We start from the raw sequence: 17,121 nt of genomic DNA on the forward strand, positions 1-17,121 counted from the left end.
GTCAATAGGAATCTAGAGAGCAATCACTTAATGGCTTTAAGTCATTATTTTGCTTGGCAGAAAATATTTTAAAAAAGCAGCATCAGTCAATCCAATAGATCTCCTTGGCTAGACTTCAAACCTGCCCAAACCTAAAAATACAATTTCACAGAGTGCCCAGGTACCCTCTCATCCTCCATGTGCCCACCATGAGCTCTCCTGATTTGTTTTCTGGAATTCCTTCCCCATCTGAAGGTGTGTGTGGAAGGACATGAGACCTGAGCTATTTCTGTCCATTCTGTGGTGCAAAAAACCCTTCCTTCACTTTTCTTTCTTCACATTGATTACATCTCTGGATTGCAGCTCTGGGCAATCTTTTCAGGTTGCACAAGGTCTTTGTCCTCCCTGTTTTTATAGGTTAAGCTCTCCAGACTTTTACCATTTGCTTTACATTTTAGTCATAAACCTGTCCTTCAAGAGTGCTTCCCAGGAAAGATGCTTTATTCACAGTGTGGTCTGCTTGTAGAAAACAAATGTCAAAGGCATAAAAAAATGCTGATTTTAGGATTTCATCAGGTTTCCTTGGGACTACTGTCTGCAAAAGGCACCAGCCCTAGTCATATCTGTCAATTACTCTTCCTTAATGCATCGAACGCTGTATTAAACATGGACTTGCAAGGTTTTTTAGCTTTATTTTCCCACAGGTAATTGCATTTCTGTCTACCCTTAAAACGCCTCACAAGCATTCCTAGGGTTTAGGGCTGGCTCTGTTGCCAAATCTAAACTGGAGAAAGAGGGTAGAGCCCAGGGGACTCCTAATACCCAGAGCTTGCTAGATTTAGTTCAAATCCTTCGCATTGCAGCCAGGCGAGCTCAGAGCTGGTGCAGCCCTGCAGCACAGTTGTTTATTTGCTGTGGAGGAAATAGAAGTGCCATTCAGTAGGAGTTGGCTCCCCAGCTTTCCCAGCTGCTGGGTGACAAGCATCCCTCATGGTTCAGCTTCTCTGTGGCTTCAGGGGGCACCAGTCTGTCCTTTGTGGCTCCTCTTTGCCTATGAACAAACATGGCCTGGATTTGAGGCAGCCCTGAGGGGCAGGTGTTGCTCTGTGAGATGCTGAGGACTCCAGGCAGGAAATCCTGGCTTCCCTTCCATCCTCTGCAGATAAGGATCTCCAAGCTGGACCATCAAACTGTCCCTGTTTCCTTATCACCTCTGCCTTTGTCCGGCCTGGTGGGAAAGGCTGCTCTTTCCAGCCTTGTTGCCAATTCCTCTCTTTCCAGATAGAGCTGGTTAGAACAGGGACATGGATCATTTCCCTGAAGTCCTTTAATTCACAAAGCTCTGCTTCCATCTGTAGGCTTGGTGGATGCCCAGTGCTGAGGCTGTGAGGCAGGTGTGGGAGGGCAGAGCCCACCACCAGGCACAGGCTGGCTCCTGGGTGGAGGCTCACAAACCACGTCCCAAACAGTGTGTAGCCAAAGAATCATAGAATATTCTGACTTGGAAGGGACCCACAAGGACTAACCACTCCAATTTCTGGCCCCTCTGGCACATGACAACCCCAACAATCCTATCCTGCTCCTGGGAGTGTTGTCCAAACTCTCCTGGAGTTCTGACAGCCTTGGGCCTGTGCCCATTCCCTGGGGAGCCTGGGCAGTGCCCAGCACCCTCTGGGGAAGAAGCTTTCCCTGATATCCAACTAAACTCCACCTGAAACAGCTTCATGCCATTTTCTTGGGTCCAGTCAGTGGTCACCAGAGAACAGAGAAGAGAGCTGCCTCTCTATTTCCCTTCCTAAAGAAGCTGCAGACCATGGTGAGGCATCTCTTCAGTCTCAGGCTGAACAAACTAAAGGACCTCAGCCACCCCTTGTAAGGCTTTCCCTCTAGAGCCTTCCCCAGTTTCATGCTGCTCCTTTGGAAGCTCTAAAAGCTTTATATCCTTCTTCTATTGTCCCTTGTCCCACACTGACTGTCAAACATTTACAGTGGCTTCAGCATCTGGGTGCTTCGAGGGGCTTTGAAGGGTTTTAAGTCCAGCAGTGATGGCAGCACTGAAGGGCAGTCAGGGAAGCTCAAAGTCTGGAGAAAAACAACCTGTAAACACTGCACATATGAAATTGAAAAGTCTGCACAGTTGTCTGGTATCTGAGGGAAGCTGGGAACCCCAAATCCACGTTATTCTTGCTGTTTTCCCCAGGTGTTTTGGCCGGCTCAGCAACCTCAGCCCAGCTGTGCAGGTGCAAACCTCTGGCAGGCGGCTGAGCGTGTTTTATAAAACCTTAAAATGCTTGAAGGCAGCGTGCAGACATGACTGATTTCCATCCAAGTCTTTCCTCCAGACTTTCCCTCCAGGCATCCAAAAGCAATTTCAGCCAGCGTTTAATGGGAAGGCTGCGGGATGTCTGAGTGCTCCAGCTCCATGGTGGACCCGCATCCCGTGAGTTACACATTGCCCAATCCTGGTCACAAACTTTTTTTGGAAAGAAGCTGTAATTTAATAAACAGGGCTGCTGCTTGGATAAAACCTGTGTTTATGGGGCTGCTGCTTGGAGAGGAGACTTTTGCCCTGCAGCTGCATGAAAAGCATTGAATTCAGAAGGAACAGGGACATCTTTCCTTTGCTTGAGGGCTCTGAGTGCCAACTCCCAAACTGTGATACTGGAACTGGATTTTTTTGGCTTTCCCATCCATTTGGAAGAAGCCTCCATGGCACAGGCTCTGTGCCCAGAGCCACTTGAGAGTATTCTTATTATACACAGAATTGCAGAATGGTTTGGGTTGGAAGGAACATTAAAGATCTTCGTGTTCCAACCCCCTGCCATGGGCAGGGACACCTTCCACTAGAACAGGTTGCTCAGAGCTTTGTCCAAACTGATCTTAAACATTTCCACGACTGGGGTGTCCAATATACATTTAGTATGTATATGTATGTATATATAAAATATATATAGATACACACACAATGTTTATTTTTTATAAATATATATATAAATGTGTATTGTAATATATATGTAGTACATATATATATTATGTATACATATATTTACATTGCATATACATTATATATGATAGTATGTGTATATATATCTGTTGGAGAAGGTCCTTCGCTAGCTTTTAGGGGTCTTCAAGCTAAAGTTTAAAGTTTAAAGACATTTAAACTTTAAGAAAAAAAGTTTAAAGCTATGCCTATTTTTGATTTTCTATAATTTTTTTTTTCGGTATATCACACTGCCCCATGCAACTGGGTGAACACTGATATCAGTGAGTGGCAGAAACCAGATGGTGAGAGATAAGAAATTGTGACGGTGTTTGGGTAGGACTTTGGAGGGCTGTGTTTTTCTGGACCACAGGCTGGGCTTTAATTGTGAGACGGACTCCGATGAGATTAATTTCATTGTTTGGACAGGAATAGGAAAAAACTCGGGCAGGAATGAAGCTATTTTCCACACTGGGTTCTCTCTGTAGTTCGGTGAACGCCCCGGAGCAGGGGTATCAAAGCAGCCTTGAAGTATAGCGGCAACCGCAAAAGGTGAAAAAGACCCGTCTCGCTTAGGAAGAAAATTAGGTTTCACACGCTTGCTTCACCAAACAGCCGCTGATATCCTTAAGAGTTTCACGTTCAAGTTGCTCAAGACCAGGAGCGGGGCGGAGGAGGCGGCGCAGGAGGCGGAGAAGGGGAAAGAGGAGGAGGCGGAGGCGGGGGATGCTCGAGGCGGAGCCGGGGCGGGCCGCAGGGGAGGCGGCTGGAAAACAGGCCGGCGCTGGTTCTCGGCCCGCAGTGCCCGCAGCCGCCGCTCAGCCGCGCCGGGAGCCGCTCAGCCGCGGGAGGCAGCGAGGCGAGAGCCGGGCGGGCGCCCCGACCCCGACAGTCCCCTCCGGCACCGCACAGAGAGGTACGCGGCGGGCGGCGGCCCCGGTCCCCTCGGAGCGTCCCCTCGCAGGGTCCCCTCGGCCCCCTCAGCCCGCATCTGCGGCGGGAGGGCCGGTGCCGCCTCGGCGGGGCTGCCCGGCTCCGTCCCCGCACAGAGCGCCCGGGCAGCGGCGGGGAGAGGGCGGGGGGCTTTGTCTGGGGGCACAGAGCCGGGACCCGTCCCACACGCCCAGCTCGCCGAGCCGCTCTGGGGGCCGTTCTCGGTGCCCCGTCCCACACACCTGCCCGAGGGGCCGTTCCCGGTGCCCCGTCCCAAACACCACCCTGAGGGTTCAGCCCCGTGCCCCGTCCCAGACACCACCCTGACGGTTCAGCCCTGTGCCCCATCCCAAACACCATCCTGAGGGTTCAGCCCTGTGCCCCTTCCCAGACACCATCCTGAGGGTTCAGCCCTGCGCCCCGTCCCACACACCTGCCCGAGGGGTCAGTCCTGTGCCCCATCCCAAACACCACCCTGAGTGGTCAGCCCTGTGCCCCATCCCAGACACTCTGAAGGGCTATACCCCGTCCCCCATCTCACAATCTCACCTCCCCAAACTACTCCAGGGGACGTTCGCTGTGCCCCATTCCACGCACCCCAAACCACCCCAGGAATTTGCTGACCCTCCTTCCTCTGCCCCTTGACACCCCAGCCCAGGTGCAGAGCAGGTGTCATCCCTGCCGCTTTTTATGGGGACCGTGGGAGAAAGCATCCCTCTCTCGGCTGAGGGCAGAACGCGCATGGTTGCGTTGGGATTTTGGGGCGGTTTGGGTGTTTTTTCCCCCCCTTCCCCTGTGTTGATGTCGGTGAATCTCCCGCATGTGACACGAGTCCGCGCGTGCCTCCGCATTCCCCGCCTCGGCGTTCCCGGTGATGACACCGAGAGGAGAGGTTAAGTGGGGAAGTCACCGTGCTGGGGATGCGAATGACGAGCGGCCAAGGCTCACACCCGGCTTGTTTGCGTTTCATGTTTTCATGTTTATGCAAAGCTGTTACAATACCGGGGGCTTGGCGGCTCACACCGGCGTTTTCAGTCGAATCCATTGATTTGTGCGGAATTGCTCCCTCTTTGAGATGTGGTAGATGAGGGATTAGTTCCGAATGCCGGGTAGTAAATGCACAAAGCCAACTGTCAGTTACGGAAACTCAAAACAAAGCTTTTATTTACATTCTGAGCCCCACACACAGAGCTGCATCCTTGCTCTGCTCATCCCACAAAGTGCTTTCCGTGGATTATAGACGTGCTGTCTCAAACCTGGTGCCGGGACCAGCTGCAATTGCCTGATACATTAGATGTAAACACGAGCTTTACATAAAAGTGAAACCATATATGTCACCTAACACATGTCCACTCTGTGATCCTGCACAAACAAAGTCGAGCCCAGAGCCCTGTCCTTAGCTCACCCTGTTGATCCACTTTTCCCGTAGCCTGCATGATGCAGTCCTGTTCCCAGAGTTACCAGACAGGTTTAGTGGAGACCAAGAAGTCAGCCCAGGAGCATTTCTATGTGTTGTGCAAGAATGCTGTTATGTTCTCAGTCCTTTACAGATGTTGTTTTATTGACTTAGTGATAACATTTTGCTCTCCTAGGTCCTTTTCCCTTTCCAGATTGTTAGGCCAGCACTTACTAATCTTTTATGGCACTGCTGTGGAACAGATGTACTGCGTTTTTTAGGGAGTAGCAAGCTCTGTGGTTTCAGCTGGCTTTGCCTATAAAAAAAACCAGCACTGCCTTTCCCTAATGCCACTGTTGTGGAGTGGGTAGCCGGACTAGGAAGCCTGTTTGGATGACTACTGAGCTGGCAAAAAATCCAACAGGTTTGGGTCTGACTCAGTGCCTGGATCCAACTCATTGTGTGGCTGATCAAATGTTTACCTGGACTTCTTTGGGTTTGGAGCAGCATCCAGCTGGTATTTTGGCTAAGCTGTGTGTGGAAGGGGGTGTAGAGGTCTTTAAATGCTAAAAATGCTGGATGCTGTGGTCGTTTATCCCTCTCCATCCTTGGCTCCGTGGAACAGCAGCTCTGGAGCTGTTCCTGTTTGTGCCACGCTCCCCTGAAACGCTGGAGCGTGTGGCTGGAGCACCACAAACACGCTGCACGTGTCCTGGGGTCCCGTGTCCTCAGCCCTGCTGCTGGCACTTGTGCTTGTCCCTCTCTGGATTGAGCTGGAAGCTCTTTCTCCCCTTTGTGTCTCTCCCACCAAAGTGTCACGAGTCAGCTGTGGTGTCTCTGAAACTCGGGGTTTTTCTGGGATGGAGGAATCTCAGTTGACTTGGTGGCATTGAAGAGGTTGAGGTAGAGTTTGGAGAGCTCTGTCTAATTGTTGACATTCATTACAAACAGCATATGTGGTTTCTGGGCTCCCTACAGCATCTCAGAGGTGTAGATGGTACTTTTACTGACCTCCACCTTAGCCAAGTACTGAAATTTGGGTTTTTCTCACTCATCCATCCTCAAAAGCTATCGGACCCCTGCCCATCTCTGCCTCAGAAGCTTGGAGGAATATTTCTGCATCTTGCTGTCAGCCTCAGGAGTGTATCTGCCTGTCTCTCAACCCCACTTCCATAGTTTCATGTTTTCTGTTCCTGTTATCTCACTGAAAAGTAATCCCTTCTAATTGAGTCTGAGGTTCTCCAACTAAATTCCTGCTGGCCCAAGTGCGTGTCTAAGGAAAATTGTGATGCTGACTTCTGAAGTATGTGGAATTACTTTGTGTGATTGGGTTATACAAAGAAGAGAGAGAAATTATTTTCTCTTGTTTTTTTTTTTTTTTAAGTATTAAAACTGAGCGTGCTGTGTTACACAAATCTCACCGCTGTCTCCTTCTCTCAGTAATTGTAATTAACAGACCAGAAAATGGAAAAATGTAGAAATACTCCTTCCCACTGGCCACAAACATTAGTCCTCTCCAGAAGTTAATGAAGTCAAGTCTATGGAAATTAAATAACTGGGTTTTTTTTTAGTTCTGTTGGTGAGCTAAAACATTGTGTTAGAGTAGTAAATAATAAATAAAAGGGCTGTAAAGATCTCCTCTTGGAATTGATGTGGGTGAAGAATGGATTTGAACTCTTCTTTCTCTGGAGAGTCTAAACCTCTGGCTTTAAGATGTGGCTGAGGGATCTGTCCTGCTCTGCTTGCATTCAAAAACTGATCTAAGCCCAGCAGTAAAGTGGGAGAGAGATGGTAACCCACCATGAGAATAGGGAATAAAAGCATAACCATAAAAAATCCCAAATGCAACCAATTCATCAAATTATGGAATCCTAAGACACAAATAGTTTTATAAGTGACACTTCAAAGCCACCTTTATGGTGTTTCCAGACTGTGTTGTCCTCTTTGTTGTCGTTCTGTTGAGGGAACATGAACATTTTCAGCTACCTTGATTTTTGTGTCCCATTTTCATTGGCTCTGTTGCTGCATTGGCTTTGCTGTGTCTGGGCATTCCTTGCTCTGTGTTGAGGCCACGTGGGTGTGTGCACTGCAATAAATCTTGAGTTTATAGAAGTCACTGTGGAAATTGGTTGAAAAGCTCTCTCCCTATTTATTTTTTTTTCTTTTTATAATCTAAAATTTCAGTGGTTTCTTCTTGTTTTAACAAAATATTCCAGAAATACAATGGGTGGGAATGTGAACCACTTGGAAAATAAATCTTTGTGGTGACTCCAGTTACCAGCATAAGCCTGGTGGCACCGGAGGAGCGCATTGGTGTGGTGCAGGTGGCTCTGCTCTGGAGAGTGACTTTGGAGGAATCTCAGTTTGAGGCCCTGAGGGGCCCTGGGATGGGGTTGAGCTGCAGGCTGGAGGAACAGTGCAGGGCTGCAGGCTGAGAGAGCTGTCCACCTGGAGAAGAGAAAGCTCTGGGGATACCTTTGACTTTCCAGTGCCTAAAGGGGCTCCAACAGAGCTGGAGAGGGATTCTGGATAAGAGCCTGGAGTGACAGGGAATGGCTTTCCACTGACAGAGGGGACTTCTAGGTTAGATATTAGGAAGGAGTTCCTAAGTCAGACAGTGATGAAGCCCTGCACAGAAGCTGTGGTTGCCCCATCCCTGAAAATGTCCAAGACCAGGCTGGACAGGGCTTGGAGCAACCTGGGCTAGTAGATGGTGTCCCTGCCCATGGCAGGGTGTGGGAATGAGATGATTTTTAATGTCTCTTCCAACCCAAACCATTCTGTGGTTCAGCCAGCAGCCCTGAGCTGTGGATAACACAGCACACTGGGTTTTTATAACAATGTATTTGCTGTCTGAACCCAGCCGGCAGTGTGACAAGGACATTTGCTGTGGGAGATGTGCTCTATATTCCGGTGACCTTTTCCTCTGGAAATCTTTAAATGCAGTGAATGTGGTGGTGTTTGGTGAATTTTAATCATGCCCTTGGTTTTAAGTGCAGATTTGGTGTTATTTTTCATGGTGGCTTGAAGTTTTTGTTTTGTGACATGTTGGGGCCAGGGCTGTGAGGTTGTGAGGATGGGATGGAAGGGAAATTGTAAGGATGCAGCAGGAGTGGTTTGGCTCTGAGGAAGGCCTGGGTTGCTCTGAAGGTGATGAGCTCAGCAGCAGGAATGTAATGCAAGAGGGGTGAAAAAGCCCCTCCCTGCTTTTGCTGCTGGAGTTTGATCCCTGAGCTATTCTCGGGTAGTTCTCTGCTATCAGGCCCTGCTTTAAAGTCTCAGTCAAACAAGGCACTTATTGTTGGTGCTCTCTGATTCCAAATGATGGTGGCTGGCAGCTTGCTGGGTCTGAGCGAGATAGGTTTTGCAGCCGCAGAGTAGTGATTTACATGGGGCTGTTGTTGGATTTTCCCTCTTTGGGGCAGTTTTTCATATCATGCTGTGAGACCACGTTCCCCTCACTTCCTGGAGGAGAAGGATGGAGGGAGCACTGGGGGTCACAGAAGAGATCAGTGCCAGAAAGGGAGTGAGGAGATCTCAGCTGTGGAGGGTTCTAAAGAGCTGAGCTGACGTAAACCCAGGCAATTTCAGCTTGTGGGGAATTTTTGGTTTGGTAACTTTCATTTCTTTTATCCAATAGGTCATTCAAGGGCTGCAAAGCCTTTATGGTGGCTTGAAAAGTTGATTTAATTCCACTTTTAGTGTGTGTGTGTGTACTTAGTGAGTTCAAAGGCAGGAACTACCTTTTAAGAAATAAAGAAAATATTTGTTTTCCTGACTGATGAAGTAGAAAATTAAATGGATGTAGATAACTGTTGAAGAATGGACACTTAGTTTTTAATTTCTTCAGCATTCATTATTCTTGATAATGCCAGATTTTTCTAAGTGTATCCTCTAGACTGAGCTGAGTGGCGTGGAATAGTGTGGGTTGCTGGCATGCACAGAATGACTGAAACATTGGACAGGATATGGTGATGTTGGCACATTTTGAGAAGAGGGAAGAAAAAGCACGTTGGTTTTGGATCATTTGTGTTGTGAAGTACTTACTCAAGCTCTCTTGTAGCTGATGTAGGCAGAAAATGCATTGTGCTAGGTGAAGCAGATAGTCCTAGCCTATCCCTAAGCAGGGAATTGCATAGAAAAGGAGGAGTTTTTTTTTCCTTTATAAGAGTTGGTTCAGTTAAATTAATTTTGGCAGGTGGGGAATGGATTTTCTCTCAAAGAGGTTGCACAAGTGCGGCATTCAAGCATACTCACCTGATGTTTCTGTTGGACAAGTATTTAGTCTGAAACTGAATTAAAAATTCTCCTGTCCCATGGGATGCATGTTCCAGGATGTAGATGTAACCTCCTGCTTTTATCTCCGGTCTTCTTCTAACAGGATTTTCTCTTTTGAAATCAGTCACTTTTGTGATCCCAGAGGACTCTGCCAGGAAGATGTGCCTGCTAATCCTTTGGTTGAGCTCCTGAAGCTCGCAGACCCTTTGGGGAAGCCTGGCACGAGGGTTGTTTTGCAATAGGCTGGCTTTAGGAGTGGAGCTGCCCTGAGATGTTTTCTCTGAGCTGTCCTGTCTCCGACTGCTTGTTTCCTCTCTTGCATAACTCTTTTCAGCCGTCAGAGCACAGGCTGGCGGGTGACTTACACAGATTTAAGATGCTACTTCTAGGAAAAGGAGTCATCCTATTCCTGTGCATGTTCTGTTTGACTTGTGGGTGCGAGATCTTGGTCAGGGAGTCTACACACCCTGGCAGAAGATTGTTATTTTTATGGGGTCATTTCTGAGTTGGATCCAGTCCCTGGCCCGTCCCATGACTGGTGCTGTCAGCACTACACGTACAGTCAGGGCTGTCCTTTAAGGACAGTGCAAACTGGGATCTAAGTTTTCTGGGATTGCATAACTGTGCCCTCAGATGTGCCAGGGTGTACTGACAAACACACACACACGTGTGGTTATAGCTAGGACGTGCTCACAAAAACTCTCACATGTGTGAATATTTCTCCTTGGGACCACTTCTGTCACTTTTCTCCCTTGTTGTTCCATAGACAGAGCTTGGAGGTTGACTTTGGATTTTCAAGAATGAGCCAAGATGGTTGTTGGGGGGCTGACAAGGAAGCAAAATTTCTTAAAACCACTTTGATAGGTCAAGCTTTAACCCTGAGGTAAAGGTTGGTACTTCAGTTTGCAGTTCACACTCTGCTGCTCACATTCTCTGACCCCAGGGGCACTTTGTGTCATTCATTAATGCTTGCAGGAGCATAAAGTGCTCCTAGCAGACTAAATTAAATGTTCTTTTCTAGTCGTGGGGAGCTCACACCATTGCTCCAGTGTCACAGTGGCATCTGGTGTCTCTGTTTGGGCTTTGAGAGAGCTTGACAAAGGGCTGAGTGTGACCACGGGCTCTGGAGTGAAGCACCGGGTCATTAATCTTTTTGTCCCCTGATTCCCTTTGGGGTGGGATCCAGGGCTGTGGTGGGCAGGGATCCAGTCCTGAAGATCTTACACATGAAAATATTCCAGGGAGGAACAGAAGAAAGCCCTAAAGAGAAGAAAGAGAGAACTGCTCAGACTGCAGGGTGAGATGGGAAGGGGGCAAATGGGAGGGACAATGGGAATGGGCTCCTGTTAGTACCTGTTCCCATGCCGTGGGATGAGAGGGACTTTGTTGCTGGGAGGGCTGTGCTGGGGAGCTCATCTTCCTGTGCCTGTTCTGTGAGTCCAGCTCTTTGTGTTCTCCCTGTATTTCTCCCCCAGGAATGGAGGGAGAAGGTACCATGTGGGAACAGGCAGCTGCTACACGTGGGACCTTACAGTGTTTCTCCAGCGTATGACAGAAATATTAGGGGGGCTTGTGTGCTTTGGGGCTGCTGCTGACATGTTCTGTTGTCATATTTCTGTTACAAGCGAAGAGCTGCAGGGTCAGAAGGGACTTTATGTTGTCTAATCTGACCTCCTGCCCCAAGGCTGGGTCAGATCTATTCAAACTTTCCCAGCAGATGTTTGTCCAAAGCAGTTGTTAAAAGCTTCCAGTGATGGACTTTCCTCATCGTCCCTGGGTGATCCTAGAAACTCTGTAATTGTTCTTGCCATTACTATGATTTTCCTGGTTTCTGACATTGATGTCTGTGCAGCAGTTGAGAATTGCTGCCCTCTTGCCCTTTTGTTACTGTACAGAGTGAGCTGTTCAGTCCTCTGGAGCTGCCTTTGGGAATCTCTGGGCCGTGTCTTCCTTGAGCTGCGGCGTCCAAAACTTGCCTGGAGAGCTGTGTCTGACCACCTGCATGTACTGAGCCAGCAAACAGCATTCTGTGACTCTCAAGTAGACTTTTGGGGTGTGATTAGTGCATTTTAGTTTTGGACAAAGCACTGGTGAAGTGTTTTGTCATGGAAGGTTATGACATGGAATTATAAGAACAGAGCACTTGCTTTTCTTGCTCAAGCAGTATCTTTTCCACAGGGATGTGTTCTGGATCTCTGACTGTTCCAGAATAATTCCTTGCTGTTCTAAGGTGAAGGAAGTCCTTGCCAGCTGCCCTGACCAAGGCTTTCCCCATGATAAGCTCGATTACAGCTCAGCCATTGTGCTTTCCTGCTCTGACCTGCCAGCTGTAGCTCAGGAGTGACCTTCCCTTCTCCCTCCCTGCTGTGATTCCACTCTGTGCATCTGATTTTGTACCTGCTGTCCCTTTGTTCCCCTGAAGGATTCAGCTATTCATGCATTCTAAAGCTGGTAAAAAGTGGATGTGAAGATTGTTCTGAGAGGTAGCACTTAAATACAAAACATGACAGAAAACAGATCAGCCAGCACTAGAAGCATTATTTGCTAAGGTAAACTCCTTCACTTTATTTTTGAGGGAAAAAAACCCAAAACTTGCCTGTGTGTATTGTTCTAGGTATTTTCTCTGGATCTGTTAACACCTCTATTATACCTTTCAGTGGGAAAGAGTAGGATGTGTGTGTGAAAGGTTTGTCTGCACACAGAGGGCCTTTGTCCTGAGACAACTGAAGAAGCTCTCACCAAAATGAAGGCTGGTCTGGACAGGTCTGAAACATCTTTTGGCACTGACTTGTGTTTATTGCTGTGGGAAGAGCAGGTAGGGAGGAGCAGTCTGGCTTTTTTTTTTTTGTTTGAACTATCAGTATGTATCTTTGAATTCCTCAGTGTTCTTGCAGAGTTTTTGTATGATAACCTGTGTAATGTGAGTCCCCAGTTTCTCTTGTTCTCTTTCCAATTGCAGTGAAAACTCTGGTGTTTCATTCCTTACCTTTTTTCTCTGTCAGTTGCAGACATTGGGATCTTTAGTCATTTGGAAGGTATTTTATTGACAGCTTTAGAGTCTGAAGTACTTGCTAGCACTGAAGAGGTGTAAAGTGATGTAGACTCTTGGGCAAAATCCCTTTTCCAGTGTTCCTTGATAAAGATTTCTTAGAACTGAAGAGTAAGTGAAGTGGCACAGGAGATTTGAAGCTCTCTCATCTGACCTCCTGCTCCAGACAGGGCCAGGATCAAAGGTAGGTTTCTTCTGAACTTTTTTGGACCTTTTTTAGTCAAGAGTGGCAGGTTGATGCCATGCTTTGTGCCCTCATGGTGAGGAATCTTTTCCTCCTGTCTGATCAGTATTTCCCTCGCTGTCAGTAATTCCCATTGTTTCTTGTCCTTTGGTTTCTGCCATCCAGTCTGGCTCCATCTGCTCAGTAAACCTCACTTACGTAAAGACAGTAACTGGATCTCCCACTAACAACCATTTCTTCTCCAAGTTCAACAGCTCCAGTTCCCTCATTCCCTTCTCACATCAGGTGTTCCAGTCTGTTGGCTGCTGCCTTTCCAGCTCAGTGATCCAAGCAAATTTGGTGACCACAGAGTCGTGGAATCACAGAATGGTTTGGGTTGGAAGGCACCATAATGATCATCCAGCCCCACCCCTTGCCATGGGCAGGGACACCTTCCATGATCCCAGGTTGCCCCAAGCCCTGTCCAGCCTGGCCTTGGGCACTTCCAGGGATCCAGGAGCAGCCACAGCTTCTCTGGGCACCCTGTGCTGGGACCTCCCCACCCTCACAGGGAAGAATTTCTTCCCAATATCCCATCTATCCCTGCCCCCTGTCAGTTCAAAGCTGTGTCAGTATCCCCCATTTTTCTGTGTTGATAAGCCCCGGACTCTTGTTCTTTCCACCCGCACTGATGCCATTATCTTGTTTTAAAACAGAGATTAAAGCCAGACGGTTCAATTCAAGGGAACCAAACTCTGAATTTTCCTGCTGGATTTGGAAGAAGAGGTCTCCCCTAAGGCTGTGTCCTGCTTGCTTGCCTGCACTAGTCTGTTCTTAGGAACATTTCTGGGTTAAATGGATCAAGCTAAGTCTTACACCTGGTCTTTTTTAATTTTGTTGTTCTCCACAGGGTACTCTCAGGTCTGCTGTTCCCAAAAGCACGTGAGCAGTGAGCAGCTCAGGGCAGGACTTTGCGAGGCACAGCTGAGTGCTTTCCATGGCTCATCCCTTGGGCTTTGCCTTCATGCACCTGTGGAACGTTGTTGAGTGTCACCATTTTGCCTTGACCCTCTAAGAGCCTTTTCTGGAGTCTTTCTGAATATAGAGTTGTTCCCTGTTTTTGTATTTGTACCTGGGGCTTCTCTTTCTTAATTACCTGATGTTGATATTGGACCAGTGCATGAAGATCATTTAGAAATTGAAGTCTGTACACTGTGGTGCTTGCAAATCCTCCCAGCTGAATCATCTGTTGGGTTTATGGCCATACATTCCAGTCTGTCATCCCAACTGGTAATGAAAATATTACACAGCTCTTATGCCTGGCTGGACCCGCTTTCCAGTGCCCTCCCAATTAGATAACAAACCCTTGATAATTATGCTCAGAAAAGGATGTTGTCATGCAGCCATTTTATGGTGATTACATCTAATTAATGTTTTCTTAGGTAGATCTTATGGGAATGTCATGTGGAACAGCATCAGAGCTAATACACGTTGCATTTCTGAATCTCCTTATCAATCCTGTACATTTTTTCCTGGTGATGCACAGATCCTTTATTGCTCCATAGATTTCTGATGCTAGGAGGAACCACAGAGGTGATGAGACCTGCCCCTGTCCACAATGAAAGTTCAGCTGAGCAAGTCACACCAGATTGATCAGGAGTTCCTGTAACGGGACAGTTGTGACATGACAGCTCCAGGAGATCAAGAGGAAACAAACATGATGTGTTTATGGATCCTAAACAAAATTAAACAATTACCTGAATGCAGCCTTCGGAGCAGCCTTTGAACCAATCCCAACCCTTTTTCTGCAAGGGCTGGGAACATAAAGAACGTGTCTAATCTGTACTGCTATCAGGCAGCAGTTATCAGTGCCTACGTGCTGTTACTCAGATCTCGTTAGCTGCCTAATTGGATAATAGGCAGGACACTTCACAACTGCATAAGTATATTAAGTTTAATCTGCTCTGAGGCAGGGAGGGGAAGATGGGCTCGGTGACAAATGGACAGAAGAAGATTCACAGTGGGGCAGGGGTGTGGATATGGGGCTGTGTCCCCATCACTTCAGTCCCAGTAACTTTCTGAGGCAGAGGCTCTGTGTGTCTGCAGCATTTACATCAGTGCTGGAGTCCCAGAGCAGAGACTTTCAGACTTTACCCATGTTGGCCAGGCAACTTCACCTCCAAAAGCACAGTTTTTCTAGTAGTTAAATCCCTTTCAATAAAATGTGTGGTATAACTTAATACCTTGTTTTTAAATCCAACATGACAGAACAGAGAGAAGCGTCCTGTGTGTTTGTGTGGTACTGGACTTTGCAGCACATTCCTGGTCCTAAAGCTTGTTTCCAGCACATGCAGATGCACAGTGCACAGGATCAGAAAGCTTCCACATTTCTGTACATGAAGAGGAGAAGCTGTTTGAGTATTAAATACTCTTTCTTTCCTGAAAGAATGCAATTACTGCAGTTATCCAGTTTTAAGCTTCTGGAGTGGGTTGCCTCTTTCCAAAGGTGCAATGAAACGTAAGTCAGTATTCTTGTAGATGTGGGTATGAGCACATTTCATGAGTTGTCACCACCTGTTCTATTCTCAGGAGAAGGGATCTGCAAGGAACATTTCTGGGTGCAAAAGATGCACCTGCTGAGGGGATCTTTAACTCAAGGTAATGGGAGAGTGACTGTGTGAACTGTGTCCTCTCCATTTTTTTTTTCTGGATTCCTTTGGGACTGGTGGAGTGTTTTCACAGAAACCCCAAATTGAGCCCAACTTTTGGCCCTGTACCCTGTGTGAGGTGCCTACAGCTTTTCATTAATTTCTTGCTTAACCTCACAGGAAAAGTGTCTTCACCTTGTGCTGTCCAGAATCTGCCTGTAGCTAGGCAGGAAAGACATGAGCCAACCTCTTAATCTCTAAGTGTCTTAAGCAAATGTAAACTCCATTAAGTGTGTTTATCACTGAGCAGCTCGTTCCCAGCTCTGCAAAGCACCTCGTGGTTGGTTTGTTTGGGATGTACAGAGGATTCTCTGCTGCTTTGTCCTGACATCTGTGTTTGTGACCAGCAAAGGTTAAGAGCGAGGCACTTGTCACTAAAGGTTAAGTGTGAGGACACAGTTCCACTGTACTGTGAATTTAAAGCCTGCTGATTTTCCCATGGAAAATGTTATTTCAAAACAGAACCCCTAAATTGCTTTTATTTTGGATGAAGGGAAGACACCATGGGTTGTTTGGTCTGTTTTGGTGTAAACAAACTCCCAGATGGAGGAACTAAAGCGTAATGATTGAATGCAGAAGAATTTTTATGGTTATCCACACCTGATGTAGTGCCTGCACTAGAAGTGTGATCAGCAGGGAAAAATAGTATTTTTTTCCAAAGGGTAGCTCTCATCTCAGCAGCCAAATTCCTGGAACAGGCTCTGGAGAGAGTCTGTGTCCTTGTTTTGCTTACGTCGTCCCTCTGAGGCACTGGTGGGGGGTAGCTGCAGGTGACTCTTCCCTTCTGTTCTTGTGCCTGGGTCATGCTGCAGTTGGAGGCATCCAGGAGAAATGAAGGAGAGTGGGCTGCTACAGATGGTCTCCCCAAAATGTTAGATATGTTGATAGCATGTTTTCTGTAGCTATACACACCAATATTGCCTTTATCTCCCATCCAAATCTGCTGGGTATTGATGTGGACTCAATCCGTCATCAACTTCGAGTCGGGCTTGACTTCAACCTGTACTTATTAAAGAGTGAAGAAGGTTCTGTCATTTGCAGTTGATAAGGGAATTTAGAAATAAAAGTGCATATTAAACTGTCAGTAGCATTTTTTCCCCTCTTTATCTGGAAAAAAAATAATGGCATGGGTTGTTTTCTTCCTCCAGCGTGGGCAATTTCTAGACATGCCCAACACTTGCAGGATTGTTTTTCAGACCCAAGATAACCCTTAGGGTGCTCCTGTCTGCCCCTGCCTGCTACAGATCAAACCCACACCCAGACAGGCAGGAATCAAAAGCAGAGCACCTGCTTGGTTGGTCTCTAACGTGTTTCCAGAAAGTTTTAAAAATGTGTTTTACCAGGACAGTGAGGAGGTGAGATTTGTGACACCGTGGATTCATCTCGTCCTTGTGGCTGAGCATGGATGAGCTGTCCTTGTAGAGGGAGCCACAGGAGGATTGTGTCACTCTAGGTCTTCATTAGGGTTGTTAAGCACTATTTTAAGTTTCCTGAGCTTAAGTCACAGAAGCTCTGATGCCTGGAGTCAAGGCCTGGCCTGTGACAGGCAGTCCTTTGGAAAGCTGTGCAAAGATCCTCGTGTCTCTCCAAAGCAGTGCCCTGTATTTCAGAAAGGAACATTGTGAGCGAGGAGAA

At 47.3% G+C, this 17,121-nt stretch overlaps 1 protein-coding gene across 3 annotated transcripts in view; it reads left to right on the forward strand.

Moving 5' to 3' along the window:
- The first annotated feature begins 3,385 nt into the window (after positions 1 to 3,385).
- Positions 3,386 to 17,121, forward strand: part of SMOX (spermine oxidase) — a 51,745-nt gene continuing 38,009 nt past the window's right edge. The window contains exons 1-2 of one of the 3 annotated variants that reach the window (XM_039723777.1): positions 12,688 to 12,799; positions 13,689 to 13,756. The gene's annotated coding sequence lies outside the window, so the exon portion shown is untranslated. Of the gene's footprint in view, positions 3,512 to 3,649; positions 3,876 to 12,687; positions 12,800 to 13,688; positions 13,757 to 17,121 lie in introns of those variants that run through there. The other 2 variants (XM_039723782.1, XM_039723767.1) reach the window with 2 other exon arrangements.

This window comes from Passer montanus, unplaced genomic scaffold (assembly GCF_014805655.1).
Source record: "Passer montanus isolate IOZ18808 unplaced genomic scaffold, ASM1480565v1 scaffold109, whole genome shotgun sequence".
NCBI classification, from domain to species: Eukaryota; Metazoa; Chordata; class Aves; order Passeriformes; family Passeridae; genus Passer; species Passer montanus.